At 44.5% G+C, this 16,566-nt stretch overlaps 1 protein-coding gene across 3 annotated transcripts in view; it reads left to right on the top strand.

The window, feature by feature from the left end:
- The first annotated feature begins 12,232 nt into the window (after nt 1–12,232).
- LOC122542767 (homeobox protein otx5-like) overlaps nt 12,233–16,566 on the top strand; it is a 42,238-nt gene continuing 37,904 nt past the window's right edge. Inside the window, exon 1 of one of the 3 annotated variants that reach the window (XM_043680782.1) lies at nt 12,233–12,539. The gene's annotated coding sequence lies outside the window, so the exon portion shown is untranslated. Of the gene's footprint in view, nt 12,540–12,674; nt 13,724–14,604; nt 14,877–16,566 lie in introns of those variants that run through there. The other 2 variants (XM_043680785.1, XM_043680784.1) reach the window with 2 other exon arrangements.

Here is a 16,566-nt window from a genome sequence, read left to right as displayed (position 1 = left end):
TTGAGGACATCTTTAAGAATGTGGTACGTGCAGACACCCTGTCTGAAATGGCTAGCTCCTGTGTTTCCCTCACCTCTCGCAAATCGTACAGTACTGAAAGATAATAATCCATCCGCCCATCAAAGGGTTAATACTCTGGCATTCCAGAACAAGCTTACTGGGTGTTTAATCTGCAGTTGATTACTGAGAAATATCAATGATTTCTAAGTTATATAATAATGCTCCTGATTTAATTTGCTTTAATTTGCCATAAGGAAGCCTGCTTTTAACATCCTATCGACATTAATAGAAATTTTAAGGCTTAAATACGTTTTGGATTTACTTGTCATTTTCTTTCCACCAGTTTAACAATTTGTCTCATCTTGAAGCAGAAAGTCATTTTCCCATTAGCTGTCAGATCTTTTGGGTTTAGCAGCCAGTTCTGAGCAAATATTGTTCAAAGGGTGTTGCTGCTGAAATAGGCTGTTTCTGAATTGGTGCTCTTGGTTTAAACTGTGAAAACATTGGAGAAATCAATGTGGTGTAGTTGACACTGCGTAACTCTGTCTCAGTTGTGTCCCATCACCATTCTAAGAGGGAACTTGCATTTTTATAGCACCTGCCACAAACACTCAGGCCGTTCTTTACAGCCAAATCCCAATGAAATTCTTAAATAAAATGAAGGACTGCAGATTCTGGAAACCTGAAAGAAAATCAAAAATTGCTGGAGAAACTCAGCAGGTCTGGCAGCATCTGTGTAGAGAGAGAGAGAAACAGAGTTCATATTTCAAGTCCAGTGACCCTCTGTCAGAAGTCCTGTTAACTCTGCTTTTTCTCGTGCTGCCCAACCTGCTGACTCTGTTAGATTTTCAGCATTTAGAGTATTCAGCTTCAATGTGTTGACCTCTTTTAAGTTTAAAGACTATGAAAGGAAAAGGCAGGAAAGTCACTTTACAATTAGACTGTATTATATTTGATCTAAATTCTTCCTTAATAGAGCCTTGAACCTCAGTACTGTACATGGACTGCAATGGTTCAAGGAGGCAGGTCACACTACCTTGTTAAGGAATTAGGAATAGGTAATTAATGCAGCCAGGCAATGATGCCCTCATTCTTTGAGAAAGCATTTTGTTTTAAAAATCTGCTCTTCTCTTATTCAATTTCACAGGAGTGCCCAAAGTGGCATTATGAAATAAAAGTTTGGGATCATGAACTCAGAGGGGGTGCATTGTCCAGCTGTCCTCTGATCCTATCGTCTGTCACCACAGACCTTCCCACTACCCGACCTGCTCTCACAAATGGGTTGCGACAATTGTCAAGCCTCAGACTTTTTTTGGGGGCAGCGCAGGATTGGTGTTCACAGTGGAAACATCATTCGGGGATCTTGCATAAGCAGGTATGGTGTGTCAGTGGTTGTGTTGCTCACGCAAGTCAGTTAGAGACTATGTACTCATGTCTTGTGGAATTTTGAGAATCTGAATTCATTTTGGAAAAAAAACTGCCAGATTAAAAGTATCACTTAAAGGGGAGTGGTACTGCAAGGAGTAAAGAAAGAAATGTGTCTCAAGGAGATGTCAGTGTTATCATAAAGTGACCAGGGACTTGTTAGATCATTTGAACGCACTACTAGAAACCAACTCTTCAGCCAAACAATCCATGCCAATCATGTTCCCAAACTAGTCCCGTCTGCCTGCATTTGGCCCATAGCCCTCCAAAACTTTCCTATCCATGTACTTATCCAAATATATGGCAAATGTTGTAACTGTATCTTCATCCAACATTTTCTTTAGCAGTTCATTTCATACATGAAGCACTCTTTGTTTAAAAGCGTTGTCCCCTCATGTCCTTTTTACGTTTTTCTCCTCTCACCTTAAAAATATGCTCCCTAATTTTGAACACCCTCACCCTAGGCAACAGACTCTTGCTATTCACCTTATCTATGCCCCTCTTGATTTTATACACCTCTATAAGGTCACCCCTCAAGAATCATAGAATCATAGAGAGGTACAGCATGGAAAAGACCCGTTGGTCCAACTCGTCCATGCCGACCATATCCTAAATTAATCTAGTCTCATTTGCCAGCACTTGGTGCGTGTCCCTCTAAACCCTTCCTATTCATATACCCATCTAGATGCCTTCTAAATGTTGTTATTGTTCCAGTTTCCACCACTTTCTCTGGCAGATCATTCCATACAAACACCACCCTCTACATGAAAAAGTCGTCCTTTAGTCCCTTTTAAATCTTTCCCCTCTCAACCTAAACCTTTGCCCTCTTGTTCTGGACTTCCCTACCCTGGGGAAAAGACCTAGTCTATTTACACTATCCACACCCCTCATGATTTTGTAAACCTCTATAAGGTCACCCCTCAGCTTCCGACACTCCAGGGAAAACAACCCCAGCCTATTCAGCCTCACCCTGTAGCTCAAACCTTACAACATCCTTGTAAATCATTTCTGAACCCTTTCACGTTTCATAACATCCTTCCATAGGAGGGAGGCCAGAACTGCACGCAATATTCCAAAAATGACCTAACCAATGTCCTGTACAGCCTCAACATGACCTGTGATGTACCTCATTTCCTTGTTCTGGTAAACTACCACCCATCTTGAATCTTCGTTTCCTCTTCATGCACACTGAACATGTTGTCTTTGAAAATAGTGCCCATGTTTCCAGATGTTTATGCTTGAAACGCTCTAATAATATTTCCTTAGCACTCAGCACTGAAATGGCCCTATTTAGTCATAAATGGCAATTTACTTGTCTATGGTTAGCTATCCCTCCTTATCTTCCCCAATCCGTTTTAATGACCTGGTTGACCATACCATCATCCCTCAAGGAGAAAGTGAGGTCTGCAGATGCTGGAGATCAGAGCTGAAAATGTGTTGCTGGAAAAGCGCAGCAGGTCAGGCAGCATCCAGGGGACAGGAAAATCGATATTTCGGAAGGGCTTATGCCCGAAACGTCGATTCTCCTGTTCCCTGGATGCTGCCTGACCTGCTGCGCTTTTCCAGCAATACATTTTCAGCCATCATCCCTCAAGGCCTCCCCTTCATTGTCCATTTGGGTGGGACTGTCCTTGTTGGATGGGCTGTCCACGTCTGAGCCCACCCTTATCTGTTCACTTGTGGCTAAAGAATAACCCGTAATCATTTCATCTTCTGCTTCTGCACCATTACTTATGGAATCCGCATTGGATCTATCCTTAGCTTCCTCCTCTTTCTTATCCATGTGCTATCCCTCAGTAACATCATCTGACAATTCAATATCAGGTTCCACTTGCATCCTTCCACATAACATCCAGCTGTACCTTGGCACCACCCCCCTTGGCCTTCACTCTCATAAGTTTACAACTAGTTCGGAAATGTATTTAATACGTATTAGGAAAGATTGCACAATATCAGTTCCTCCTCTGTATAAGTAAAAGGGCTGAGGATTGACCAAATCTTTAAAATTATGAAAGGGTTAGAGAGGCTAGGCATAGAGAAGATCTTTAGATGTGCAGATCAGCCCACTTTACATGAGTCAGTAATAAATCTGATTTGGAGTTTTGTAACCAGGTAGTGTCAAGCCATTTTCCTTAGAGCAGAGAGGGCTTGAGGGGGGACCTGATTGAGGCTTATAAAGCTCAGAGGGGCACAGACAGGATAGATGGGGAGATTCCTTCCCCCCCCCCCCCCACCCCAGTAAAGATATCAATGAGCAGGGGGCACAGTTTTAAGGGGAGAAGCAGCAATTTTAGAGGACACTTGAGAATATTTCTTCACCCAGATCGCGTGAGAATCTGGAACTCACTGCCTGAAAGGGTAATATAGGTGGGAATCCTTAAGATATTTTAAAATTATTTAAGCGATCACTTGAAACGCCATGGCATTGAGGTTCTTGTGTCGTAGTGGTAGTATCCATCCCTTTGAGCCAAGGGGCCCAGATTCAAGTGCAAACCGGCCCCAGAGGTGTATAAAAACATCTCTCAACACATTGATTAGAAAGTATGTACAAAGGCTGAGTGTTGGGAAATGGGATTAGAATAGATGGGTACGTGATGAACAGTGCAGACACAATGGGTCAACAGGCCTCTTTCCAAGATATAAAAGCTCTATGATAGTTACAAGGAAAGGATCAGGCAAGGAGTGCTGGGAGGACACTCTCGAGTTTCAACGCCAGCATAGACCTTTTGGACCAGATGGGATGATTCTATGCAGCCATATTATGAAGAAAAGAAGAGGGGACATTGTTTAGAAATCAGAGATTTTTTTAAACTTTCCCTCACAGGCTGTCACTGGAAAGGCCAGCATTTATAACCCCAGCCCTAGTTGCCCTTGAGAAGGTGATGGCTAGCTGCCTTCTTGAGCAGCTGCAGCCAAGGTTGACCCACAATATCATTAGGGAGGGAGTTCCAGGATTTTAACCTAGTGACGCTGAAGAAACAGTGATATATTGCCAAGTCAGGATGGTGAGTGGCTTGGAGGGGTAACTACACTGGCTGGTGTTCCCATGTATCTGCTGTCCTTGTCCTTCTGGATGGAAGTATTTGTGGGTCTGAAGATCTATTGCAACTGAAGATCTTTCAAAAATGCATCTTGTAGGTAGTACACGCTGCTGCTACTCAGTGGTGGAGGGAGTGGATGCTTGAGGATGAGGATGTGGTGCCTAACCATTGGGCTGCCTCATTCTGGATGGCTTAGACGGAGATAGGGAGAAATCTTCCTCTCAGACAGCTGCCAGTCTTTGGAACTCTGTCCCATACAGCAGCGGAGGTGGGGTCTTGAATATTATTACTGTATGGCTGAGGTGAATACATTCTTAACTAACAAGGAGTTCAATGGTTATGAAGGGGTGCAGGAGTTAGGGGTGGGTACAATGAGATCAGCCACAATCTTATTGAATATCATAGCAGGCTTGAGGGGCCAAATGGCTTACTCCTGCTCTTCATTGGTAAGTTCCTGTGGAAGGATTGAACCCGGGTCTCTGGCGCTGCGAGGCAGCAGTGCTAACCACTGTGCCACTGTGCCGCCCACGGGGGTGAGTTAGGGGTGAGTACAATGAGATCAGCCACAATCTTATTGAATGTCATAGCAGGCTTGAGGGGCCAAATGGCTTACTCCTGCTCTTCATTGGTAAGTTCCTGTGGAAGGTGGGAGTTGCTTTGTTTCCCATCTTGATTTTGCCTTTGATTTTATTTTAAATCAGTGACTGCTGCCGTTCCCTTTGTCTCTTTTACATTAGACCAGGAATAAACTGTCTAGTTTACCTCTTGTTCTCTGCTGGCTGTGGGTCCCTGTCACTGCGAAGATTGGCAGTGAGGATTAAAGCAAAAAAAAAATCAATTTCCATCACAGTGTTTAATACCTCAAGACAACAGCCCCTGTCTGCTATTCCCATTTGGTACCCCTGTAGTAATTGTATGTGTCTATGGATCAAGAGCATAATCCCTTGTATTCCAATACTGGGGGATTTCAATTAAGAGCATTTGGGAGAGAACTACAGTCCATTTCCCTAATGAAGATGGGCAAAGGTAAATTAATTGTAACAGCGAATTCGCTTTAATCCCTGTGAATTATAATTAAGAAAAGGGCTGTTATTTTCAATCTTGCCGCAATGTAATTAAAAAGTGGCACGTGGGAGACACCAGTTCTCCTCCCGGTTTGATGTGTACTCGAACTGTCGAGTGCTCATCAGGATAGACTGAGCCACTAGTAATCACATTAGAGGGATTTCTGAGCCTTTCGGGAAGGCGCACAACACTTTTCAAACAGTTGCATTTGCATAGCACCTTCCACCACCGCTGGTTACCTCGAGGAAGCACTTTGTTAGTCACAGTCGCTGTAGTAAAGTAGCCAATTGGCACACGCTAAGACCCCGATCAGAGCAATGTGACATTGAAAAGATAATTTGATTCTTAATTCGTAATGGTTGATTGACGGACAAATAAGTGGAGTACTGCATACAGCATTAGTCACCTTATTTAAGGGAGGATGGGCGGGAGACAGTTAAGAGGTTGACCAGACTAGTACCTGGAATGGACAGGTCGCCTTCTGAGGAAAGGTTGGACAGACTGGGCTTGTATTCACTGGAGGTCAGAGAAGTAACAGCTGACTTACTTAAAACACACACAAGATCCTGAAGCGTCTTGACCAAGGAAATGTGGAGATGACATTTCCGTGTGTGGGAGAATCTAGAACTGGGGGGGGTCACTGTTTAAATCAGAAGTCTTCTATTTCAAACAAAGAGCAGGAGCATTTTTCTTATCCTGAAAGTTTGTGAATCTTTAGAAATTCTCTTCCTAAAAAGAGGGTAGGAGCAGGGTCCTTGAATATTTTAAAGGCTGAGGTAGAGAGATTCCTGTTGAGCAAGAAGCTGTGAAAAGTCATCGGGGTAGATGGGAGTGCAGATTTGAGCTTATACTCAGGTTAGCTGTCCTTTGAATTAACATCATGAGATCTTTTACATCCACCTGGGCCTCAGCTTTACAACTTATCTGAAAGACGCTTTCAACAATGCAGTGCTCCCTCAGTACTACACAGGAGCAAGCAGACTTGATCTTCTGCAATGCATTCAAGTGTTCTGGGGTTGGACTTGAATTCAGAACCTTATGACACAAAGCTGAGTGTGCTACCAACTGAGCCATGGTTAGCACAAGAGAGTGAAAAACAAGACTCCCTCCCTTCACTGGAGGTGACTGCTCTTTTCTGGGATGGATGCTGAGAAGGAGTTAGCATTTCACCACCTCACTGAGGTGCCCATCTCCATTGTACCCTTTACATTGGACCAGGAATAGACAGTGCGGCAGAAGTGGGTACTGCAGATGCTGGAGATTAGAGTCAAATTTGAGTGGTACTGGAAAAGCACAGCAGGTCAGGCAGCATCCGAGGAGCAGGAAAATCGATGTTTCGGGCAAAAGTCCTTCAATAGGAATGAGGGATCCTGAGGGATCCCCATTCCAGATGAAGGGCCTAGGCCCTAAAGGTCAATTTTTTTCCTTCTCCTTGGATGCTGCCTGACTTGCTGTGCTTTTCCAGCACCACTCTAATCTTGACAGGAATAGACAGTGTAGAGTAAATCTTGTTCTCAGCTATGGGCCTCTGTTGGTGTGACATTCATTCATGTTTAATCTTGCCATCAACAATTTTAGATATTAATCTCTATACTATCCAGCCACAATTTTGTCTAATTCCTCGTTTTTTTGCTGTTTTCTTTTCTGAGCTTTGCTTCTGGCCATTAGTTCAAACAGCATAGAATCAATCTCAGTGCTCCTTTAAAACTCAACCCTTGTAGGAATATTGCAGAGTTAGCACTAAGTGAGAGGTCAGTGCTCAATAATTTTATAGCACATACTCCATGAAATAAAGATAATGAGAAACTGATATTTTTGCAACTTTGGACACAATAATCAGTCAACATCACAGGGAGTAGTACAACACAGTCGAAACACAGTCATCTAACTTGTCCAGATAGAGAAGCAAACTAATTTGCTCTAATTCCAATCTCCCCCTCTTTGGTTATTTACAGACAAGACAATTAGACAAGAACATTAATGAGGGCAGAGCGGTAGACGTGATCTATATGGATTTCAATAAGGTGTTTGACAAGGTTCCTCATGGGAGATTGATTAGCAAGGTTAGATCTCATAGAATATAGGGAGAACTTGGATACAGAATTGACTCAAAGGTCAAAAATAGAGGGTGGTGGTGGAGGGTTGTTTTTCAGACTGGAGGCCTGTGACCAGTGGAGTGCCACAAGGATCGGTGCTGGGTCCGCTACTTTTTGTAATTTACATAAATGATTTGGATGTGAGCATAAGAGGTATATAGAGGAAACTCGATTATCTGAAGGACACAGGCAGAGAGTCGTTCATTCAGTTAATCGAATGCTCGATAATTGATGCCGGATCACATAGTTAGCCACAATCGGGACCTTCTGATCTTGTTCAGGTGATCCGAAGTTCAGTTAATCAAATACCAGATAATTGATGCTGGATCACATAGTTAGCCATGCATTGGGACACGCTTCTGTAGTTAGTAAGTTTGCAGATGACACCAAAATTAGAGGTGTAGTGGACAGCAAAGAAGGTAACCTCAGGCTACAACAGAATCTTGATCAGGTGGGCCAATGGCTGATGAGTGGCAGATGGAATTTGATTTAGATAAATGTGAGGTGCTGCATTTTGGAAAAGCAAATCTTTGCAGGACTTATACATTAATTGTAAGATCCTAGGGAGTGTTGCTGAACAAAAAGACCTTGGAATGCAAGCTCATAATTCCTTGGAAGTGGAGACGCAGGTAAATAGGATAGTGAAGAAGGTGTTTGGTATACTTGCATTTATTGGTCAGAGCATTGAGTATAGGAGTTGGGAGGTCATGTTGCAGCTGTACAGGACATTGGTTAGGCCATTTTTGGAATATTGTTTGCAATTCTGGTCTCCATCCTGTTGGAAGGATGTTGTGAAACTTGAAAGGGTTCAGAAAAGATTTACAAGGATGTTGCCAGGGTTGGAGGAGTTGAGCTATAGGGAAAGGTTGAATAGGCTGGGGCTGTTTTCCCTGAAGCGTTGGAGGCTGAGGGGTGACTTTATAGAGGTTTATAAAAACATGTGGGGCATGGATAGGATAAATAGGCAAGATCTTTTCCCTGGACTGGGGGAGTCCAGAACTAGAGGGCATAAGTTTAGGATGAGAAGGGAAAGATATAAAAGAAACCTAAGGGGCAACTTTTTCATGCAGAGGGTGGTGCATGTATGGAATGAGCTGCTAGAGGACATGGTGGTACAATTACAGCATTTAAAAGTCCTCTGGATGGGTACGTGAATAGGAAGGATTTAGAGTGATATGGGCCAAGTGCTGGCAAATGGGACCAGATTAGTTTGGGATATCTGGTCGGCATGGATAAGTTGGATCAAAGGGTCTGTTTCCATGTTGTACATCTCTGACTCTTATATATTCCTTTGTGCTCAAAGGTATTTTGAAGAGATTTACTCCCTCACCAAAGTAAAGCAGATTAATTCATGAAGCTATCATTGACTGTTTAAAAACACATCTGGTTCACCCATACAAGATGGTGGAGATGTCAAGTTAGGTATGATTCAGGCTCCTGGCCTGTCAACCGCCTTTTGGCTGACCAGCCACATTTTTAAAAACATTATTCTAATTATTATTTATTAATTTCACCTTTTGTGTAAATTCATCTTTGCTTCTTTGTGATGCAGAGGTGTGGCAGTTTCAGTCAGACAACCCTGGGTCCTCAACAGTTTTTACAGGTTCTGGTTCTCAACTTTTGTGACAAAACCCCAGTTCTCAACAGTTTTGAGAGGCCCGGGATCTTAGCAGTTTCAAGAGGACCCCATTCTCAGCAGTTGGGCAAGGCCCTGGTCTTTGGCAGTTGGGTTGGGCCTAGTCCTCAGTGTTGGGCAGACCCCAATCCTTGGCAGTGGATGAAACCAAGAGGCCATGAAATGAACAAAAGATGTTATCTGTTTTAACTTTGTTTCTTTTTTAATCTGTAATTTATGTAATTAAGTGGCAATGGTAATGTATACACATTTTATTGTATTTTCACAAATGCAAGTAACAATAAATTTCTATCTATCCACCTAATTCCCTTTAGGGAAGGAAATCTGCCATCTTTATCCAGTCTCACCTACTTGTGATTCAAGAACCACAGCAATATGGTTGACTCTTATATGCCCACTGAAATGGCCCAGCAATCCACTCAGTTCAAGGGGGCAGTTAGGGATAGGCAATAAGTATTGGCCTTGCCCAGTGATGCCCACATCCCTTAAAGAATACAGAATGGAAAAAAAGAACTGTGTTGCACAAATGGAAGGCTGTGCTTTTGACGTGGAAGCGCACTCCTGACGTGTGCCTTGTAGATAGTGAGCAGGCTTTGGGAAATCAGGAGGTGAGTTATTTGCTGTAGGATTTCCTGACTCAGACTTGGCCTTGTAGTCACAGAATTTGTACGGCTAATCTAGTTCAGTCATCTACAGGTGGGCTACTCAGCAATGATAATTCCAGCGAATGTCAAAGAGTAATAGGTTGTCTCTTATTGGCGATGGTCATTGCCTGACATTTGTTTGGCATGAATGTTACTTGTCACTTGTCAGCCCAAGCCTGGATATTGCCTAGGTGTTGCTGCATTTATACAAACATTGCTTCAGTATCTGAGGAGTCGCGAATGGTGCTGAACACTTTGCAATCAGCAGCAAACATCCCCATTTCTGACCTTATGATGAAGAAAAGGTAATTGATGAAGCAGCTGAAGATGATTGGGTCAAGGGCACTACCCTGAGGAACTCCTGTAGACATGTGTTGGAGCTGAGCTGACTCACCTACAACAACCACAACCATCTTCCTTTGTGTCAGTGGCTCTAACGAGAGAAAGTTTTCCCTCTGCTACCCTCGATCGTCTCAATTCCACACTGGATAAAATGCAGCCTTGATGTTGAGGATTGTTAATCTGAACTCACCTATATGTGTATCCAACCAACTGTCTGCTTCACTCGTCAAATCTCATTTCATTAATTTGGCCTTCACTTGTTGGTGGGATATCACTGAAGAATTCTGACTAATCAGGAAAAGGTTCTGTATTCAGAAGTGCTTTGGTACTTGTCACTGTAAGAATTATTGGAAATGGCTAAAGTCACTTTTCAATGTATTTGCACGTTCCAAAGATTATTCAACTTTAAAATGGAATAATCACAGTAATCTACTTTGCAACGTATGAAGACATACAGTGACTCAGTGGTTAGCATTTCTGCAAAGCGCCAGGGATCCAAGTTCAGTTCCACCCTTGGACGACTGTCTGTGTGGAGTTTGCGCATTCATACTGTACCTGCGTGGGTTTCATCAAGGTGCACCAGTTTCCTCCCACAGTCCAAAGATGTGCAGGTCAGGTGGGAAATGCAGAATTATAGGGTAGGGAGTTGGGTCTGAATGGGCTACTGTTTGGAGGGTCACTGTGGACTTGATGGGCTGAATGACCTGCTTCCACACTGAAGAGATTCTAAATAACTTCCAGAAATGACCCGAGTATTTCTTAGATTTTCACAGTTCCATTAAAGAAAATCTAATGTGAAGGATTTACAGCAGGATTATACACTATCAAAGTGTTGGTCAAGGCTAACTTTGGCACCTCAAACATTCTTACAAGGGAGCAAAACCTGAGACTCCTGGAAATTGGTCTGTCAGCTTTGCAGTGGGAGAGTGGCCTGTGTAGTTTGGACACAGGCTGATCAATTCCTAAATCTACAGGCGTCACATTCAAAGGATGCTGAAACACTGTGCTGATCGATTTCAACCTCACCATTCTATCACTTTCAGCTTTTACAATAGCCACACTTGGCCCAAAGTCCTACTATTAACCTCACAATATCCATAATTAGCAAGTCGTCTAAAGCTGTGATTGTTAATTACACAATATTGGTAATTTGAGAGTGTATATTCACCCAGGAAATTAGGGTTTCAGGGCAATGGAGAGTTTACATTCTCTCTGGGATATTTGAGGGGGGCTACGAGGGGGTTTATACTCTCCCAGGGGTAAGGATAAGGATGGGCAGGGGAAGTATCGATTTGCTCTCCCTCTGTCTGGTGGCCTTGTCCTTGCTGCTGTGGCAGGGCTAACATTCCTGACCACTAATTCCCTGCTAATTGCCCACCGACAGTGAGGCTACTCCTGGGCTCTGCTGCCCGCCTCGTGTCTCCCTCAGCCTCTAATCCCGGCTTTCTCAATGTGGTTGGCTGCCAGCAGGAGCTCTGCGGGATAAATCCCCTGGACATCTGCTGGGCCTGGACAATCCGTGGCTCTGTGTGTGTGTATGTGTGTCTGTGTCTTGTCTCCGCCTCTCTCCAGGACCCTGTCCTTGTGTGTGTGTGCCTGCCCCTCTCTCTGGGACCCTGTTCCTGTGAGTGTGTGTGTGCCTCTGTCTGTCTCTCCAGGACCCTGTCTCTGTGTGTGAGAGAGAGAGAGTGTGTGTGTGTGTGTGTGTGTGCATGTCTGTCCCTCTCTCTGGGACCCTGTCCCTGTGAGTGTGTGTGTGCCTCTGTCTGTCTCTCCAGGACCCTGTCTCTGTGTGTGAGAGAGAGAGAGAGTGTGTGTGCACGCGTGCACGCATGTGTGTGTGTCTGCCTGTCCCTCTCTCTGGGACCCTGTTCTTGTGATTGTGTGTGTATGTGTGAGCGTGTGTGTGTCTACCCCTCTCTCTGGGAGCCTGTCCCTGTGAGTGTGTGTATGTGTGTGTCTACCCCTCTCTCTGGGTGCCTGTCCCTGTGAGTGTGTGTGTGTCTACCCCTCTCTCTGGGAGCCTGTCCCTGTGAGTGTGTGTGTGTATGTCTACCCCTCTCTCTGGGAGCCTGTCCCTGAGAGTGTGTGTGTGTGTATGTCTACCCCTCTCTCTGGGAGCCTGTCCCTGTGAGTGTGTTTGACTCACTCAGGCTGGATTAAAGGAGTTACGAATCCATATCAATAAGAATATCCACTCCTCTCGCTCATTTGTCCACAACCTCTTCCTCTGGTCCCTGTCCAGCGCCCAACTAAAACAGGATCAATCTCTGCAGATTTATACCTCAAGGTAAGATGCATTAGCTTCAGATAAACTATAATTAACTTTTAAAATTCCAGCTACAGGTTATTTATCAGTGATCCTAATGTAAGGGGTTTAGTGTCCCTGATCAAATGATTTGTAAAGACTTAAAGTCCCTAGATTTTAACACCGCCTTGCGCTGCTTTGGTCTCCCTGTGGTTTTGTTTTGGTTTTTTTATTAAGAGGGAGAGAGAGGAGTTGTGGCGATTAAGACAGGGATTTTCATATTTTGAGCCCAGTAGCTTTCCCGGAGAGTGTTACATGCAATCCTCAGTAGCATCTCTACCAAAACGCTTTTAATTTATTTTTTCCACAGCTCCTTGCAGGCTGAAGTGTCAACAGCAAATATTAGCCATGTATAGTCATAGAGACGTATAGCATTGAATCAGGCCGATCGGCCCATGATGTATATGCTGACCAAGTACACTGATCCCATTACAGTACTCTGCCATGGCATTTTAAGGTGCTTTTTAGATGTTTTGAGGGTAATGTCCCTACCTCAGGACTAGGGGATCCAGGCTCCAGAATGTCATAGCACGGTGATTGAAAAACAAAAGTCTACTTTTTTTGTCTTTTCTTTCACTTCTAAGGACACTTTTGAGAATTTGGATTAATCCTGAAACACTGAAGTTGGAGCATTGTACTCATACCCCTCACTGTGTTGCCCCTTATTTTAGCGACCCTCCAGGAATTAGCATTAATCGACCCCGTCACTGTCCCGAAAGAGGTTGAAGTGTCCATGTGCCAGTTTCTGTGAGCGTATCCCTGGCGGTTTAACTATTTAGCTTTCTACCTCCTACTTTCTGTTTTTTTGCGCCTGTTTTTTTTTTACATAATTCATAAGCAGAAATGTTGAAAGGGGATGGAAGGTGGGCTGGTTTTATTTGCCAATCGGCCTGTAATTTTCCCTCCTGGGTTTTGCTCCCTGCCGTCCCCGAGGCGAATGCACGACTCCCGGACACCCGGAGACAGTGTCCAGCGTGAACTGGGGGGTGACCGCAGGCTCCCTGAGCTCTGGGCCGGCTACCCGGGCTGCAGGGGCGGGATAAGTGTTGGAGGACAGACCGGCCCGGAGCCAATCGGTAGGAAGGTGGCACTGAGACCTGCATTCTGCGGGATGCTGGAATTACTGGTGTTCAGTAAAGTTCAGCATTGTCCAGTCCTTTAATCAGGTAAACCTCACTTTAACCATTGTTATGAATTAGGATCATTCGTTTCATTTGTATCGTTTCCGCTGAATTCGCAAACGCCGTGGCGAATATATTTGATTAAAATAATTATCTATTTATCTGTCTGTCTGTCTGTTTGTCTATCAGCCTGTGTCTCTATCTTTCTGCCTCCCTCTCAATCTATCTGTCTGTCTGCCTGTCATTCTGTTTGTCCGTTTGTCTATCTGCCGTCTGTCTGTCTGCCTGTCTATCTATCTATCTGTCTGTCTGTCTATCTGTCTGTCTGTCTGTCTGTCTGTCTGTCTATCTATCTATCTATCTATCTATCTATCTATCTATCTATCTATCTATCTATCTATCTATCTGTCATGATCTGGAGATGCCGGTGTTGGACTGGGGTGGACAAAGTTAAAAATCACACAACACCAGGTTATAGTCCAACAGGTTTATTTGGAAGCACTAGCTTTCAGAGCACTTTGCCTATTTGTCTGTTGTCTATCTGTCCATCTATCTATCTACCTATCTGTCTGTTTATCTATGTCTGCGTCTGCCTCTTTAGCTGTCTATCTCTTTATCCATCTATGTATCTATCTATCTGTCCATCTATGTATGTCTCCAACTTTTTCTTTCTTTTAATCGTTCTATCCATCTATTTATCTGTCTGTCTCTCTGTGTGGAGTGGGACAGTACCATCTGAGCTGTCACAGTGACATTGAGAGGAGGCAGCTCTAGTTGGAGATGTGAACATTTCTCAGACTGAAGCTTGGGCGGGGGGTGGGGGGGAGGGGTGTGGGGGAGGGGTGTGGTGGGGGTACCGAGTGGGTGTCCCACTCGAATCAGTCGCGACCATTCCCAGGCAGATTCTCACCCAGCCCGTTCTGTTTCCCTGTGAGCCGACACTGAATTACTGTCAACCAGGAGAGATCCATCCACCGTTTCCAATGCGCATTTCGCTCTCCTCAAACTCCGAACGGAGGAGGTGAGAGAGGGTCCTGTCGAAGGCTCTGTTGAGAAAAGTTCACGCTCAGATTTAGTATCGAATATAACGGAATGTGATGGAATGGAAAGCGTTGAGAGAATTTTTATGAGAAAACCGTTTCTCCAACATTTTAACTGAATATTTTGTCCAGAGCAAAGTCTGGTGCTCCTTTTAAAGGTAATGATTCCGGGGTCCCTGTGGTACTTTTTTGGCAGCGGGATGATGAGCAGCTCCTTTAAATGTTTTTGTCGGGTTAAATACAAATCCGTCCTTAATGGGATAACTAAGTCATTTAAGAATGAAATTAAACTGAAAAGTAAGCGTTACTTTAGCTTCCACGGCACTGTTTTACTCAAAGGTGTGTGTTGGGAGGGATCTAACAGAAAGCAAAGGCAGATTTTCTTTGTAAGTTTAGAGTAAAATAATTTAGAACTGTTTTAAATCGGGGATGAGAGGACCGACAAGTGAATATAACGGAAACAAAAAGTGCTGGAGAAACTCAGCAGGTCTGGCAACAGAGGGAAACAGTCAATGTTTCAGGCCCAGTACGAGTCTTCTCAGAACCCAGTAACTGGACTTATTTTCTCGAGAAACGTTAGAGTAAAAATGTTGTGAAGTGCGATGGGATTTTTTTTGTGTTAAATTTGATAAAACACAAGTTAGATCTGACACTCTCAAAATGCTTGCACTCACGTTCTCCCCCTTCCCTAAAGAACAGATTTCCACATCCAGGTGATTTACTACGGCCCAGCGCTCCAAAATCCCTGAAAGATAACACCCCCCACTTCTCTCCCAATCTGGTCCAGGCTCACTGTGGGACTTCGGAAATGCTCCACGCCTTCAGTCCACATCCACCACACAGTCTCTTGCCCCTGTCCTCCTGAAAATCAACGGGACAGACAGGTATAGCCAAGAGAAATGGGGGAGAGAAAGAGGAGGGGGCTTTGAACCCAGCGAGACAGCCCCCGGGGAAGGCTTTGGTGCTAAACCGAGCTCGGGGGACTGGGGAAGGATCTCCTCTTTTGGGACACCGGTCATCTCACATCGAAGGTGAGGCACAAGGGGCGGATCATGCCCCCCGCCCAGAATCTCTCCCCCTCCCCTTCCAAACACACACAAACACTCCCTCCGCCCCTGTCTCTGAGACAGGGGATCCGGGTTCAAGTCCAACTCCTGGCGTTTGCTGACTGGGGTGTGTTGGTAAGGGCCTCAGTAGATCAACCCACAAACCCCTTGCAACAATACAGACTCTGTCAAAACACGTCTGTGTTTTTCCTTAATAGGTGGGGTGTGCGTGTCACTGGCCAGAGGGCAGTTATAAATCAACCACATTGCTGTGGGTCTGGAGTCACAAGAAGGTCAGACCAGATAAAGGTGGCCGATTTCCTTCCCTGAGTAGCATCAGATGGATTTTTAACAGCAATTAGTTTCAAGGTTATCGAGGTTATTATCGAGTTCAAGTTCCACCATCTCTAGTGGTAGGATTCGAACCCGGATCCCCACTGGATTAATAAATCTGGCAATGCCACTCTGCCCTTGCTAGGTCCAGACAGACTGCTCCAGTCAAGTGGATGGGGCTGACATTTCTGTCCACCTCAGGAGGTTTCCCAATTCCCTCTGGAAAGCTCCGATTGAATCTGGCTCCAGCACATTCAGGGCCCTAACCACGTCTTGTCTGTTTGTCATCAGAGTCCACTGCCTCCATTTGCCCCAGCCCTCCACCAATGGGCAGTTTCTGCCTGTCCAATGTGTCCAGACCCCGTCTGATATCGAAAACGGCTCAAATCTCCCCGTAATCATCCCTTCCACCACAGAGAACAACATCTCCGATTTATCCTGGAGACGTCTTTCTTTCAAATATGATCAG

Source organism: Chiloscyllium plagiosum, chromosome 41 (assembly GCF_004010195.1).
Source record: "Chiloscyllium plagiosum isolate BGI_BamShark_2017 chromosome 41, ASM401019v2, whole genome shotgun sequence".
NCBI lineage: Eukaryota > Metazoa > Chordata > Chondrichthyes > Orectolobiformes > Hemiscylliidae > Chiloscyllium > Chiloscyllium plagiosum.
This window is presented reverse-complemented; position numbering and strand designations above follow the sequence as displayed.